This window comes from Callorhinus ursinus, unplaced genomic scaffold (assembly GCF_003265705.2).
Source record: "Callorhinus ursinus isolate GAN/ISIS: 27379988/994484 unplaced genomic scaffold, GSC_fseal_2.0 scaffold51, whole genome shotgun sequence".
Lineage (NCBI taxonomy): Eukaryota > Metazoa > Chordata > Mammalia > Carnivora > Otariidae > Callorhinus > Callorhinus ursinus.
Genome location: NW_027397113.1, coordinates 2,968,488 through 2,983,370, shown reverse-complemented (window position 1 = coordinate 2,983,370; position 14,883 = coordinate 2,968,488). Strand labels below are relative to the sequence as shown.

At 58.8% G+C, this 14,883-nt stretch overlaps 1 long non-coding RNA gene across 1 annotated transcript; it reads left to right on the top strand.

Annotated features, from left to right (window-relative positions):
• The first annotated feature begins 1,856 nt into the window (after window positions 1-1,856).
• LOC112828999 (uncharacterized) lies at window positions 1,857-9,488 on the top strand. Its single transcript, XR_003209642.2, has 3 exons — window positions 1,857-6,714; window positions 7,507-7,726; window positions 8,165-9,488. It is a non-coding gene; the product is annotated as an uncharacterized lncRNA (long non-coding RNA).
• The last annotated feature ends 5,395 nt before the right edge of the window (window positions 9,489-14,883 follow it).

The window sequence follows — 14,883 nt, the reverse complement described above, 5'->3', positions numbered from 1 at the left end:
GGTGTGTCCAGCCACTGGGATGTGTCCCCAAGGCGAGGGCTATCTTTTTCTAATTTGCATAAAGGCCCGTATGAGCCGGTGGTGGCTCTCCTTTATGTGTTCACGGGATGTGTGGCAGAGGAGTCTAATAGGTCAGGGAGGAGAGAACGTGAATAATGTGTGTGTGCCGGCCACATTGCCGCTTGAGCCACCATGGGTCCAGATTCACATGGTTTTCTCATTTCAAGGGCCAACTCGGGTGGTGGGTGGGAGCTCCTGGAGGTCTCTGTTGAGGACTGGAATCCTCATGGACAGTAATGCTGGGATTGATTAGTGATGTCTGCTGTGGGTACTGACTGGAAGGGGGTGGAGGGTAAAGAGAGAATAGGTGCGGACTGCACTGTGGGAAGTGGCCGCCTCCGTCTTCCCAGCTTGTCTGGGAGGTGGCATTAGAGGAAAGTAACTAGAAAAAGGAACTTCTAAAATGTCAGGAAACCCCAGTGCTCCGGGTTATGTTTAACGTATCCACGTACATTGTAGTTTCTGATCTTGGAGTTCGTCTGAGATCCTGGGCCTTGACATGCTTACCCCTCAGATTTGGGGGATCTTTGGGCATAGAGAGGACACTTCCAGACCTGTCCCCTCTGCACGCTGCCTTCCAGGAAGGCTGGTTTTGGGTGGGGAGCACCTCGTGGAGCAGTGGGTTAGAAGTCTGCACCCAGCTTGCCTTGGCAGAGCTCTGCTCACCCTGGGGACAAGGGTGAGGCCGCCCTGGTCAGCCGCTGGGTGCCCCTGCCATCCTGCCACCCCTTCAGCCCCTGCCTCCAAGGTCTGAGCGCCATCTGATGGCAGGATCGGATTCACGTGTAATGCAAGCTGGAGCCCATGACCCTCAGGAGGAGCTCCCTGCTTTTCCCAGGCCAGCTGGAGGTGGGGAGCCTGGCCTCACTGGGCCGCAGACTCGGCCACCTGCAGTGAGCCTCGTTCCAGTGGGCACTTGCCAGGTAGGATGTCAGGTTCTCTGCCCTGCCTTGTGTACGTCCCTGAGGGTCTTCTGCCTTCCCGTTTCCTGGCGTGTGTGCAGAGCAGCCCCCTCTGATTATTACTGTCACATGGCACAGAGTTCTGGATGACCCACGTTGGACTCTGAGAGACTTCAGAGGCTGGTTCTGCCCTCAGGATGGGGTAACCAAAGCTGGGGGTCATCGAGCTGGTGTCTTCCAACCACAAGCTGATGTCTCTTGGATGCCTTGGGGGGCACGGACTGTCCCCTCTTTCAGTTTCCAAATGGTGTTGGCCTCCAAGCCTTTGTCTCTGTGAGAAACAGGCTGAATTCACGGTTGAGTTGGGGCTCAGGTTTTGGTTAAGGGGAACAGGGCTGCTGGGGGTCTTCAGGTCTGCGGGTGCTCCCGGTGCCCCGCTTCCTGTTCCCACCCCAGCCGGGTCCTGCACTGGGTTAGACCCATTTGACAACACGTGCTCACGTCTCTCAGATAAACCTTGCAGCTCTGGTGGGGCTCATGTTTTCTGTGGCTGTGGGGGCTCTCTGGTCACCCCTCTGTACTCTGGCTGGGCAAGGGGTGCAGGGGGCTCAGCCCTGCTGGACCCTGGAGTCCCCCAGGGCTGTGCAGGAGTCTGGGACACCTGGAGTGGTATTACTGCCCCCGGGGAGGTGGGAGGAGGCGACTTGGCTCAGGGGAGCCCTGTGATTTGGGTCAGGCTCCGAGGAGGGCCCTGTGCATCCACAGGCCGGGGAGCCCTGGCCTGGGTGTCAGCAAGAAGCTGAATGGAGGCAGCTGGTTTGGTGGAGGGGGGCAGGCCCAGGGGGAGAAGGAAGTGGGGTGCCCACTGGGGAGGGGCCGAGGGTGGGGAGGGTGGTGTGGATGTCTGTGGGTTCTGAGCTGCACACGCCAAATAGCAGGGCCTTGGCTCCTAGTCTTCGATGGCCCTGGAGTGTGGGCGAGGCAGGGACCTGGGTGGGCACCCAAGCCCCAGCCTGCCTGGGAGGCCCGAGTCCTGCCCAGCTAGCACTAGCAGCCTCCACGTTGCGGGGGAGGGTCTCACTTGCCTCCTGCCCAGCTCAGGGCCATCAGCTGCCCCGGGCCTCTGAAGGTGAGCTCCTCCCAGGTCCTTCACTGACCAGGAGGGGAGGTGAATGGGCGGGGGCCACCTCCTCTCCCATTGAGCTTCCCCGTGGAGCCCCCTACCCCCACTGGGGAGCCCCTGGAAGGACACAGTTGCCATTTCTGGGGCTGGGGGGCGGGGAGGGCAGGAGTTGGCTCATGTTTAACAACAGCACGGAAGCCGCTGCGGACTTCGGGAAGAGTTGCAAGATTCTTCCGTAATCAGTGGAGGGGAAGTTGTGGTTCTGGGGCCCTTTGCCCTCCATGCTTTAGGGAGGGCCTGCAACAGACAGCACGCTAGGATGGGGTCAGCACGGGCTCCTGCTGGCTGGCGCGCACCACGTTCACGGCCGTTCTGAGCCTCCGGTTTGGTCCCTCGGGCCAGGTGACCTTGGCACTCTTGAAGGTCAGCCTGTGACTGGGAAGGTCCCTGGGTTAGGTTTATGTGAGGTGTCCTCATGGGCTTGATTCTGCGGTTTTTGTAGCAACAGCCCAGAAGTGCATCCTGGTGGGTGGTGTGAAGTTTCGCTGGTGCCCGCTGTCGTTTGGTTGGCGGCGGCTGCCGGGCTGCCCAGCGTAAAGTTGCTCCTTCTCCCTTTGCGATGAAGGCGGTGCTTTGAAGCTATGTGAGCACCCAGCTCACCAAACTTCCTTCAGCTTCTTCTCCCTCCTGTGTTCATCTGCACACACCATGCTTCCTTCTGTTCGGTGGGTTATGTGTCGGCTGTTGCTGTATTTTATTTCATGCTCAAATTCTCCCTTGGCTAGTGGGAACCACTTCATCTAGCTTTGGTGTCCATTTGCTAGGTAGGTACCTGCCATCTTCTGAATGCTTCCTTGCTTTCTGGCATGCAAAGATGTTCTGGGCTCATGTTGCACCTTCTCTGCCCCAGCCCTGGAAGCAGCCGTTGCTCCAAGGGCCCCTGCTCCTTTAAGCAAGAATAGCACCTAGGAAGTCCATCCCTCTGTCTGTTGGTCCATCCATCCATCATCCATCTGTCCATCTATCCATTGGTCTGTCTGTCCATCCGTCTGTCCATCAGTCCGTTCATTTGTCTCTTGATCTGTCCATCTGTCCATCCGTCTGTTGGTCCATTCATCCATCCGTCTGCCCATCCATCCATCATCATCCATCCATCACCCCATCTGTCCATCCATTCCTTTCTCCTTTGTTCTGTCTGTCCATCCTTCCATCCATCTGTCCATTCATCCAGCTGTTCATCTGTCCATTGATCTGTCCATCCATCCATTCATAAGTCTGTCCATCTGTCCATCTGTCCATTGGCCTGTCCATCCACCCATCCAACCTATTGACAACTATGAGATCACAGTCCTACCTCTGTTTTCAAACCAACACCACAGGGCACATCTGGTTTTCTCTCTGTGTGGTTGTAAGCCCTTTTTTTCTGAATGGTTCCCATTCTCCTTCGTCTGTGCTCTCACTTGATTAGTTTTCTTGTAAATACTCCTCTCCCATCGCCGTTGCCACCCCCTCCCCACAGAGATGCCCTTCTTACCCCGCAGGGGCGCCCTTTGGATGCCTTCCAACTGCAAACCTCCAGGAAAGAGCTTTCTAGGTGGAGAGATGGTACTGTCAGCCCTTTAAAATTAGGAATAGCAAAATTGGAACCTGGCCAGCTCATTACAACCAAATAAGTTAAAAAAAGTAAACATTAGAAGAAATGTTTCTCTTTATTCACAAATAACATGATTGTCCATAGAGAAAGGCTAAAATTATTAAACAGTAAGAATTCAGCAAAATGGCTTGCTATAAGATTAATACACTGAAATCAATCGCTTTTCTAAACATGAGCAGCAAAGTCTGATAAGTTTCTTTTAAAAGATACCAAAAAAAGTACTATTTGCATGAGAGTAAAATCTTCAAGGTCCTTAAAGATACATTGAGCAAGAGATGTTCAAGGCCAATATACAGAAAACTAAAATGTCATTCAAGTCCAGGATTGTGGACTTGAGGGGAGCATGCTGGGTATCCAGTTGCCGCATGGTGGCCTCGGACACTCTGTGCTTACCCGCTCGTGGCTCTGTAGGCCTGGCTTCGCTGGGCCCTCTTCACGGCAGGGCTGGGGCTTGCTCCACCTGGGTTCTCTGGGAAGAGCCCTCGCCTATGCTTATTCACGTCATCAGCCGAATTCTGTTTCCGAGGCGAAAGGGCTGAGGCTGTAGGTAATAGCACTTGACATGACCCCATGTCCTTGTGGACTGTCCACGGAGGGCCGCTCTTAGGAACTGGAGGCTGCCTGTGTTCCCTGCCACGCGGCCCCCAATCCTCAGTCAGCAACGGAGGACCTGCTGCAGATCCCCAGGACGAGCCCTGACCTCTTACAGACTCACCTGGTTAGGTCAGGCCCACCAGGATACTCACCCTTTCTTGAAGTCAGCTGTGTCGTCGATTGGCACCCAACCCCAGGAGTGACTGTGGCATCATAGTCATGGGTCCACCCACACCCGGTGGGAGGAGTGTATACAAGGGTGAGGGTCACTGGGGGTCATCTCAGAATTCTGCCTACCACGGTTGTGCTGGGTCATGGCCAGAAAGTTTATAGTGTAAACATGTCCGTCTTCTCCCAATTAGTCCATAGATCTGTTAAAATTCTAACATAATGCTGATTTCTTCGACAAAGTTTGATCAGCTGATTGAAGAATTTACATGAAGCTTACATGCAAAGGTAGCCGTGTCACTTCTATAGGACACTATGGTTGAGGACTGCGTTCTGCCGGCGTTCTGGACTCACGGTGAAGCTACGGTGACCAGGACGGCCTGACCCCGGTGCAGGGGCCAATGGAGGGATGGAATGAAGAGCGCAGAAATGCCAGCAGCGAGGGGCTGGGGCAGCTGGGAGGCCCCGTGCACCCCCGGGGGCCAGAGGGGCCTCGGTCCGCGTCCGCGTGGACTTTCTGCCGGGCGCCCGGCAGGTGCAGAGCCGTGGTGGCCGTGGCCGAGCTGGCAGCTGGATGGGGTCCAGGACCTGGGCCGGGTCTGTCGCCGGGACCTGGGAGTGGGGTCTCAGCGAGCAGTTTGGGGCCTTTCATGTGGTCTCGTCCGCTCGGCACAGCAGGGAGGAATCTTGTCTTTCACCTAAATAGCCGGGTTTGGTTTTCTGCCTCAGAGATAATTGGTGGTTCTTACTACTAAAAGGTTAGAACAATTCATTGTTTTTCTAAAAAAAAAAAAAAAAAAGTGGAAGGCAGGCACACCGCACTGCTCTTAAAAATTGAAGAAGGGGGCGTGGGGCTCCACAATGCCCCTCACATCAAAGTGGCAAGCAGACGCCACGGGCAGGGTGCGGGCAGCCCAACCCCAGCCCGCTGATCGCACCGGGGGCCCCAGCCATTCTGGTAACACAATTGGAGCCGCACCAGGGCGGCAGGCCCACACCTTTCAGGGACCTGGGCAGCTTGGCTGTTGCCCTGGGTTTGACAGCAGTTGGCTAATCCGCATCCGGGCCCCGGCAACACCTGTCGCCAGGTGAGCCAGACCCGCCTTACCCGCCTCCCTGGCCTTTCCTTTTCTCAGCTAATGGGCAGGTGGACGGGGGCCCACTAGCACTGGGCTCGGTGGCGGAAGAGACCATCCCGTAGCTGGAGGCATGGGGCCAGCAGCTCTCAGAATCCCCTGGAGGAGGCTTGTTCTAATAGCGTGGGACACAGCCCAGGCGATCTGATTTGGGTGACTTGGGGTGGGGGGGGCTACGAACCTGCCGTTCTGATACGTTCCTAGGGGATGCTGCTGTGGGCCCAGAGACCAGGGCTGGAGAACAGACGGCTCAGGCAGAGTTAGCTTTTCTCCCTCCTGTTTGCTTGCTTTCCCCATGGTTGCTGTTGGTGAATTGTACAATACTTTGCGGGGGCAGTTATAGAAAGGACCCCTTTCTGAGTGGTCCCTTCTGGGCAGAGGAGTCAGGAAAGTTGCTGGCTTCTCTCCGGGCAGGCAGACTCCAGGCAGCAGTTGTCCTCCCTGCCGTCCCACCCCCTTTTCTGTTGCATGGGTTCTGGGTCTGTGCGCAAACTGCACAACTGGACATGGAGAACCTGGCTGGACCCCAAGCCAGATGAGAGCCCTGCGCAGGCTTGGGGGAGTGGGTGTGGCGGGCAGGGACACCAACAAGGGCCCTGGTCCTGCCTCCATGGGGGTCCCACCACCCTCCCCTAGCAACATGACCCTACACTCGCTCTCCTTGCTGCTTCCTCGCCTGGTGGGGCAGTGGGTGTTTTCGTTCCTTCCTCTGCCAGGCACGGATGTAAAGTGAGATGAAAACAGAGAAGGCTGGGGCCAGGAGCAGGAGGGAGAGGCTGCACGTATGCCCAGGGAGGACCCATTCCTGCTGCCGGCCAGCGCGGGGCTCCCCGGCAGCCTTTAGGACAAAGGGAACAGGTTTCGGCCAGAGGAGGCCCCGGGCCGCTGGTTGGTGGGAGGCCCGGCTGGGTGGGGCTGGGACCCACAGCCTCGCTGTTGTCATCCTGTTTCCAGGTCTCGTTGTGGGGGCCCCACGATTGGAAAGGAGGTGGGGGGCTGCTGGCCCTGAGGGAGCTGATGTGCTGACCCCAGTGCCTTTTCGAACCTCAGACCTGTGGTTCCATCTCGGAGCTCCTTGTAGGTGGGGAAACTGAGGCACAAGACAATTAGGTTTTTTCTTTCCCCACTTTTGTGAAAGCAGCAAACATGTAAAGCATTCTCGAGAGGCCAAAACAGCAGTGATAATTAAGATGACGAAGAGCCACCATTTGAGTGCTGGCTCCCCACGTGCTTTTCCGAGCACTTTACGAGGCAGGGTGTTGGCTTGTTTCATCCCATGGAGTCACGGGCTAGGGCGGCACTGACAGATGGGGAAACCGAGGCACAGGGAGGCTGAGGCCACCTGGCTGCTCATGGCATTGCCTCCCCGTGGCCCGACCTCTTCTCTGTGTCTCCTGCACCCCCCCGCCGGGCCCGTCAGTGGGGGACGTGAGTGCCGCGTGCCTGAGACAAATGTTTGTAATATTTGTAGTCACCACCGCAGTGTCAGATCGTCCTTCCCTGCACACGGGAAGGGGGACAGTCCCCACGGGACGTGGGGAGTGACAGGCATGACCAGGGCTGCTTCGGGGGGCGGTCTGGGCTCCTCATGGCTTTCTCCCCACTTAACCACTACCCAAAGAGGCTCTGGGCACCCGTTCTGGGCTCCACCTGCCACACGCCGTGACCTTGACGTGCGGTTAGCCTTCCCAAGCACCAGCTCCCTCGATGGCAAAGGAGGTGGGGCGCTGCTGGCCCTGAGGGAGCTGATGTGCTGGCCCTGGTGCCTTTTCAAACTTCAGACCTGTGGTTCCATCTCAGAGCTCCTTGTAGGTGGGGAAACTGAGGCACAAGATGATTTTTTTTTTTTTAATTTCTTTTTTCTTTTAGGAGCCCGTGCCGACAGGCGGCAAGGCGGAGTGTGCACCCAAAGCTGTCATGAAAGCAGGTTCCCTCAGCCCTTCTGCTGTGCCAGGCTCGACAGAACCTTGGTTTTTATCTGACAGGGCTGACGCACACCTTGCTCAGCACACAGCACGCGGTCCAGTCCGGCTCCCCGGCTTTCACGGCTGCCCCAGTTCGGAACATGGAAGCACAGCGTACTCTGCTGGTCAGTCTGGAAGTCCTCCCCCGTGTCCCACCACTCCCGTGCGGGGAAGGAAGGAAGATGTGTGAGGGCAGCCCAAGGGCCTTCGGGTCGAGGTGGCGGGTGGTGTCCCCCGATGGTGTGTGCAGAACTGAGCAGGGTGGGAAGAAGAGGGCGGTCCCAGCAAAGGATGGCGCCCTGCGGGGTCCTGGGGGCGGCTCGGGGTTGCAGTCACGCTCCCCCCCGCCCCCGGGCCTCCTGCTTCCCGTCTGGCCCACCGAGGCTCGGCCCCCACAGCGGGACCCTGGGGAGAGGAGATCTGGGGCAAAAGGCGCAGTTTCCCAGGAGGGGACCATGTTCAGAGCCGGCTCCGGGTTCTCTCTGGGTTTCTTGGCCGCTCGTCTGCTGAGTCCCCCCCACTGGCCCAGCACCTCCAGTGACAGGGGCTGTGCCTGTCTGCAGGTATGACGCTTGCTGCTGGAGACCCTTCAGACCCGTCTCCACACAGCTCCATCACAGTGTCCTCTCGCCCCCGGCGTGACCCGCCTCTGGTCCCGGGAAGCCTCTGGCGGTCCTTGCCCCATGGACTGGAGGCTGGGGTTGCTGCCCTGCTGTGCTGGCCTCGGTCACTGTCCCCAGCAGCCCTCGAGGTGACCCCGAGCCCGGCACGGCACGTCGTGTTGGCAGCTGGGGGGGCTGCACCACGGTGGTGAAAGCCCTACCCCTTCCCCCTCTGGGCACTTTCCGTCTCCTGGGAGTGAGAGGGCTTCCGCGTGGGGGGCTGGTTTTTATCCGTTTCCTTGGTCACTTCTCTTCACGTCGGAAGGGCTCCATCTTGGGATGTCACGCCTCTTGTGTTCAGGCGGAAGGTCACTGGTAGCATCCCGCTGCCGTGTGTTTGCTCGAACCTGTTGATCTTTCCTCTCGATGGCGCCAGCGTGGGTGGTTTGTCCCTTTGACTGCGTTGCGGTATTTCAGACTCTCCTGCAATGACTTCTACACTGAGAAAGGTGTTTAAGGGAAGAACAGGACGTCTACCATGTGCCCCCATATGCCCTGGCAGGAAGTGGATTGTGGGAAAAGTTGGCACGAGCTGCTTTAAAATAACCCGGAAAGTTCTTGATTGGACAGACGGTTGACATTTGTCACCCTTGTGATGCCAGGGGTCCTCGGGCAGCTGCCGAATCTGTGGCCCCTTCTTAGAGAAAGGTCTTCGAGCTGTAACCTAAAACATGTGGAAATACAAGGAGAATAATTATATTGAAAAACTGCTAACACAATATTAATAAATCCAAATGTGGGACAGAGGAGATCCACAACCTGCCCCCAGTTTAAAGCAACATTTTGAGATGTGGGCACAGGTGGCCACGTGATAGGAAGGCAGCTGTGATTTCTGCTCAGGAAGGGCAGGAGGTCTCCTCGATCCCTGGTTCGTGGCCTGGTCCGTGCTGTGGTTTGGTTTTCCCGCCCAAGTGCCCAGGTCCCCAGAACCACGGAGGTCCCTGTTGATTTCCTGCTGGGACTCCCCGCCTCCCACCTGCCCTGAGTTATGGGGGCACAAGTAACTTAGTTCTGGTTTCGGCCAAGGCTGGGGCTGGCGGCCCCACCCCGCTGCCGGGAGGCCTCCCTGGCGCCCCCATCAGAAGGAACCCCCTCCAACTCCCACCATGTTTTCTGTCTGTTCCAGCACTGATCCCACCCATGTCACAAGTGGCTGGGAGCCTGTGAGCACCCAGGGTCCTTGAGGGTCTCAAGCCTCCTCCATCCCAATAAATGAAATAAACCCCAACGGACATGAAACCCAAACTGAGACTGTAGCGCAAATGGATCTGTGAGTCAAGAAGGGACGTTTTGTGGTTTCATTTCAGTGGCTCCCAAACGTGGGCTGCATCAGAACCCCCAGGAGGCCTGTGGAACCCAGATCGCTGGGCTCCACTGGAGGGTCTGATACAGCAAGCCTGGGGAGGCCAGCCTGGGAATGTGCATTTGTAGCCTATTCCCAGGTGATGCTCACACTGCTGGCTAGGGGTAGGCACTCATTGGGGGTGCCCCTCCCCCTGTACCGTGGGGATCAGTGGAAGCCCCCCAAAGTCCAAGTCCAACCCCCGTGCCTGTGAATGTGAGCTTACATGGAAAGAGGGTTTGGCAGGTGTAATTATGCTAAAGATCTTGAGATGAGATCCTACTGTCTTTGGAGTGGGCTCTAGATAGAATGACAGGTGTCCATGTAAGGAGAGAGCACAGATGTGGGAGGGCCCACGTGACCACGGACGCAGTGGTGGGAGGGATGGGGCCACAAGTCCAGGGACACCTGGAGGCTCCAGATGCTGGGGCAGGAGGGACCCTGCCCCAGAGCCTCCAGAGACAGCGCCCTGCCCACACTTTGATTTCTGACTTCTGGCCAGAAGTGGGGGGGAATCCATTTGTTGTTTGCAGTCATTTGTCACAGCAGCCCCAGGACACTCGCACAGCCCCTGATGAGTGCTAATTAGTGAAGGTTCTTATTTTTGCTGAGCTCCACGAGGCCTCAGGTGACGAGCTCCAGACCTGTCTAAGGGGACCAGTGCTCAAGGGAAGAAGCAACGTGAGCGATGTCCTGCTCCGGCTTCCCTCTCTTCTCCAGGAGGAGACCCAGAGCAACTTCGAGAACACACCTAGGCCCGCACTGCCCGGGTCCAGGGCTCTCATTAGGGCTTCGGTCCAGGGACTGCCAGAGAGGGCATCTCCTTGGGCTTGTTTGGAAGTGGAGGCTCCAAGCGAGGCCTGGCTGGGGAGGCCAGCTGGGCGGGGGCTGTGCTCTGGCGACTTTCCTCGGGGCCATGGCACGATCCTAACAGCCCAAGGCGGGGGTCCGTGGGGAGGCATGCGGCCACATGGTGGGGAGTGATCCAGCCACCCAAGGGGCCACCAGCCATCTCGGAGTGGCCACCCGTAAGCCAAAGTGTCCTGGGGCGGGGGGGGGTTGCTCCACACTGACAGGTGTTCTGATCGACAGCAGAGAACTGCTGTCGTAGGTGGGCAGCGGGCTTGGAGGTCACAGGGCTTGACCCCAGCTCTGCGGAAACCCACTCTGTGGTGGCCCCTGACTTGGAGTGGAAGTAGCCTCGAGGGGCTGTGGGACTCAGAGAGGTCGGGGAAGGAGAAGGAGGGAAGCCTCTAGATGGGACCAAGCAGCACCGCCCACCCCCCTGGAGGAGATGTGCACAGAGAGGCAGCACCTGCCTGCAGACCCATCACCCGAGGATGGGCTTCGATGCCCCAGCTGGGGAAGGGCTTCCTGTGGTCCTGGCTGTCAGTACCCCGGACACCTGCGAGCCAGCTTCAGTGACAGGAAATGCGGGTTCTTCATGCTGCCCCTGCTGGCAGTGGGCTGGGGGCCCCAGAGGTGATTTGCATACAGGTGAGGGCCCAGGACCGAGGCCCTGGGTGCCCAAAGGCAGGGCCAGGTAGGACGCACACACCTGGAGGGAGGCCGCCGGGTGCACACGCAGTACCGGAGCTGGCCAGCAGGGGGCATCAGAGCTCCAGCAGCCCGTGTCCCCTCAGGCCGGGCCTGGACCGACCCTCCCTCCCTAACTCCAACCCAGGCGGGGGAGGGCGGGGGCTCTTACCCCGTCTCGAACTTCCCTCCCTTCTCTGCAAAGGTGTGTCCTCCTGCCACAGACCTCCTCGACGCCCCAGGCCCGTGCTGGGGACGTCCCCCGGCTGCCCCAGCCTCGGCTGCCTCCGCAGGGTGCTCTCATCACTATTTTAAGTGACCTGTGTGCTGCCAGTGTCCTGGGCCTGCTGAGTCCGCACAGACATTTGCTGAACTCTGGGCTCCGGCATGGAGGGCCCCCCGGCTTGTTGTCAGCTGGGCCTGGGGCTCAGGCACCATCATGCCTGGTTAGCAGAGGGACGGGGCTGAGCGGTGAGTGTGGCTACTCCGGCCCCCGGGGTGCCGGACAACAGGCGGTCCAGGAGACCCTGGGGGGGCCCGACGACAGTCCGGCTGGCTCAGCTCCTGTGGGTGGGAAGGGGTGCACCCAGGCCCTGGAGGAGTCGGCTCAGGGGTACCTAAGACATAGCTAGGACAACAGGCCCTGAGGAAACAAGGGGACAGATCCCCTCTCTTTTCCGTCCACAGCCGGCCCCTCCTGCGGCCAGGTGCTGCGGGGACAATGACAAGGAGGGGAGTGGAGGGGGCCTAAAGCCACATCCTTGGAAAAAATGACCAAGTAAGCCTCTGGGTGCTGGGCCAGCCTCAGAGCAGACCCTGAGGGACCCCTGGCTTCCGCTCCCTCTGTGGGGCAGTGGGCCATGCACGCCCATGCATTCTCATCTCTGCTTCACAGGGGGCAACTGAGGCTCAGAACATTCTGGAATAGCCCCCTCCTGCCCCGGCCCCCATGCATGTCTGGGCTGCCTGCTTCCAGAAAACCAAGTGCTGGCCGCCGTAAAGGACCAAAGGAATTACGGTTATTTCAGGGTCTGCCCGGGGCTAAGAGCCACCCCAGTGAGGACAGGGAGACCAGTATTAGCTCAGAACCAGGGGCATCTTGTCGCCATCGGAGTGTCTGAAGGCGGTGTGTGGCGATGGGCTTGTGGAAAACGGGCGGATTCTCACTCCAGAGCCCCAGGCGGGCTGGCCACAGGCAGGGGACCAGCCCGACATGAGGCCAGCTCTCGGGCTCGAGGAAGGCCTTGCAGGCCCCTGCTCTGGGAAACAATCTTACTCTGATCAGATGGCTTTGGCATTTTTTTGAGATGCAAAGAATGTGTCTGGGGACCCGATGGTCTTGCTTTCCACCGGGCACATAGTTTTGCCGCATAACTAAAAGGCAGTGACTCTGCTTGACCACATGGCAGTGAAGGTATGCAGGACGCGCTGGCTCTCTGCTCCGGCCTGGCGGCAGTGGACAACACACAGGGGAGGGGAACTCCAGGCCGGACACGGGGGGCGGGGGTGCGGGAGGAGAGAAGGGTCCCTCCTGGCCAGAGGGCCACGCTCGGCTGGCTGCGAGCAGGGAGCATGCCCCAGAGCGGCCCTCCTTCAAGGCTCCGGGATCTGCGCTCCTCGGTGGAGCCTTCTGGCACCCATTTTTCTCTTTTTTTCCCCCCAGAACAAAATTCAGCCACATCCCCAGTTTATAGATAACGTGGCAGGAACAGGATGTACACGTGTTGGGGCAGGGGAGTGACCGGCATGGCCCCTCCCCCAGACACAGGGGCCTGGGGTGTCGTACTAACTTCCTGGGGCGGCCGTGACAAGGTGCCACCGATGGGGCGACTTCAAACAACAGAAATTTGGTCTCCCCCGGTCTGGAGGCCAGAGAGAAATCCGAGATCTCGGTGTCAGTAGGGCTGCCTCCCTCTGGAGGCTCTAGGGGAGGGTTCTTCCTGCCTCTTCCAGCCTCGGAGGGCCCTGTCCCGGCAACCCCCACCCCCGTGGCCACGTGGCCACGTGGCCCTCTCCCCTGCGCGTGTCTTTCTTCTTCTTGTAAGAACACCGGTTATTGGATTAAGGGCCCACCCTCCTCCCGTGTGAAGACCCTACTTCCACAGAAGCTCACACTCAGGTTCCAGGTGGATGTGAATGTGGGGGGGACACAATTCAACCCCGCAGAGGGGTTTTTTTTCTCGGATGAGCATGCACCAGCAGCAGCTCTTTTCCTGACTTCTCATGGTGGGTGCCTCAAGCCAGGCATGTCTCCAGTGGCCCCGTCCCGGACATTAGGAGGACAGAGAGCAGAAGGGGTGCGGGAACCAGGGGACGGCAGCAGGGGTGCGCTACGGTGTCCCGTTTGGGTTCTAATCCTGGTCTTGCCAGTTGGTAGCTGTTTGGCCTCAGGTGAGTTACTGAACCCACTTGGGCCTCGGGGTCTGCGTCTGTGAAATGGGTCTGTTGCTCCTCCCCACCGGACTGGTGTCACTTGCCGATTCTCTGAAGCAAATGGGAAGGACAGAGACGAGATCCTTTGCGTGAGACCGGGAGCAGGGTCTTTGGGAACAGCTGCCGCCCACTGGCTGCATAAACCCGGCATAAAACCTTGGTTGCTCTCTCTGCAGAAGGGGGTGGTCCCTACCTGGCCGGCATGCGGTGAGTAAAGGTGAGAGGTGCGCGCGGGGCTAACCGTCCGCACAGCTCAGCCCCGCCTGGTGTGTGGCCCTGGGCCCCCCTTGGAGATGCTCAAGGAGGGTCTTGCAGATTCTGTTCCCTCTGTTCACCTGCCGACTTCGTCCCCAACACAGGTTTTGTTGGCATTGTTCGTGGCCAGTGCCATCAAGACAAACCTGGGGGACGATTCTGATTATCAGCCACATCTGGAGATGAGATTGGCCATAGACGGGCTGTGGCTTAGTCTGGAGGCTGGACTCCGCGGCACAGGCAACATCCCGGAGCCTTCCTCTTGGATGCTGGGCCACGCGACATCCACGGCCACAGAGCCACCAGCAGACTTGTCTGCAGTGTGACAGCCGGGCTATCCTGCCTGCACTGCACAGCGAAAAGCACCCACTTACTCGGGACAGTGCTCCTCGTTCCAGAAAGCGGGTCCCAGGGAGGGGTATTAACTTCTTGTCTTTTCACTTGTAACTTCATTTTTCCATGGGAACCCCTTGTACCCGCACGGGCCAGATTTCCTTCTAGAAGCCGACGCCATGTCAGCTGACAGGGCCTCCGGTCCCTCTGGCTCTACGCGTCCTCGCTCTGGCCTCTCTGTCAAACAGCTAATGATCCCTGAACAAACATCAGTGTCCTGGGGGAGCTCCTGTTGGAAGGGGCCCTGCCACGGATCCTTTGTGATGAGGGGCTCAGCGGGGGCATGCCTGTGGTCGGCCCCCCACGGCTGGGCCGTCGTCTGGGTGAGCAGCCCCTGCCTCACCCAGCCGCCGGGGCCCCCGCGGTGCGCTCACCTGGCTCACAGAAGCAAGGGTAACCAGGAGAGGGACTTTTGATCTCGGGAGCGCTGGCACTTTTGCCAAGAGCCCCCAGATGTCCCTGCCTGGCTCAAGCCCAAGCCAGCTTCGCGAAGGGCAGCTCCTTCCAGAGAAGCTTTTGGGAAACACCTTTGACAAATGGCTTCACGCGGCGGCCTGGAGTGCCGGGGACCCAGCCACAGGGCTCCTCCTTGGCTACCAGCCTGGGTCCCAGGACGCAGGGCCATATGGCAGGTTCAGAACGTGAGCCAGGCCCCGACATT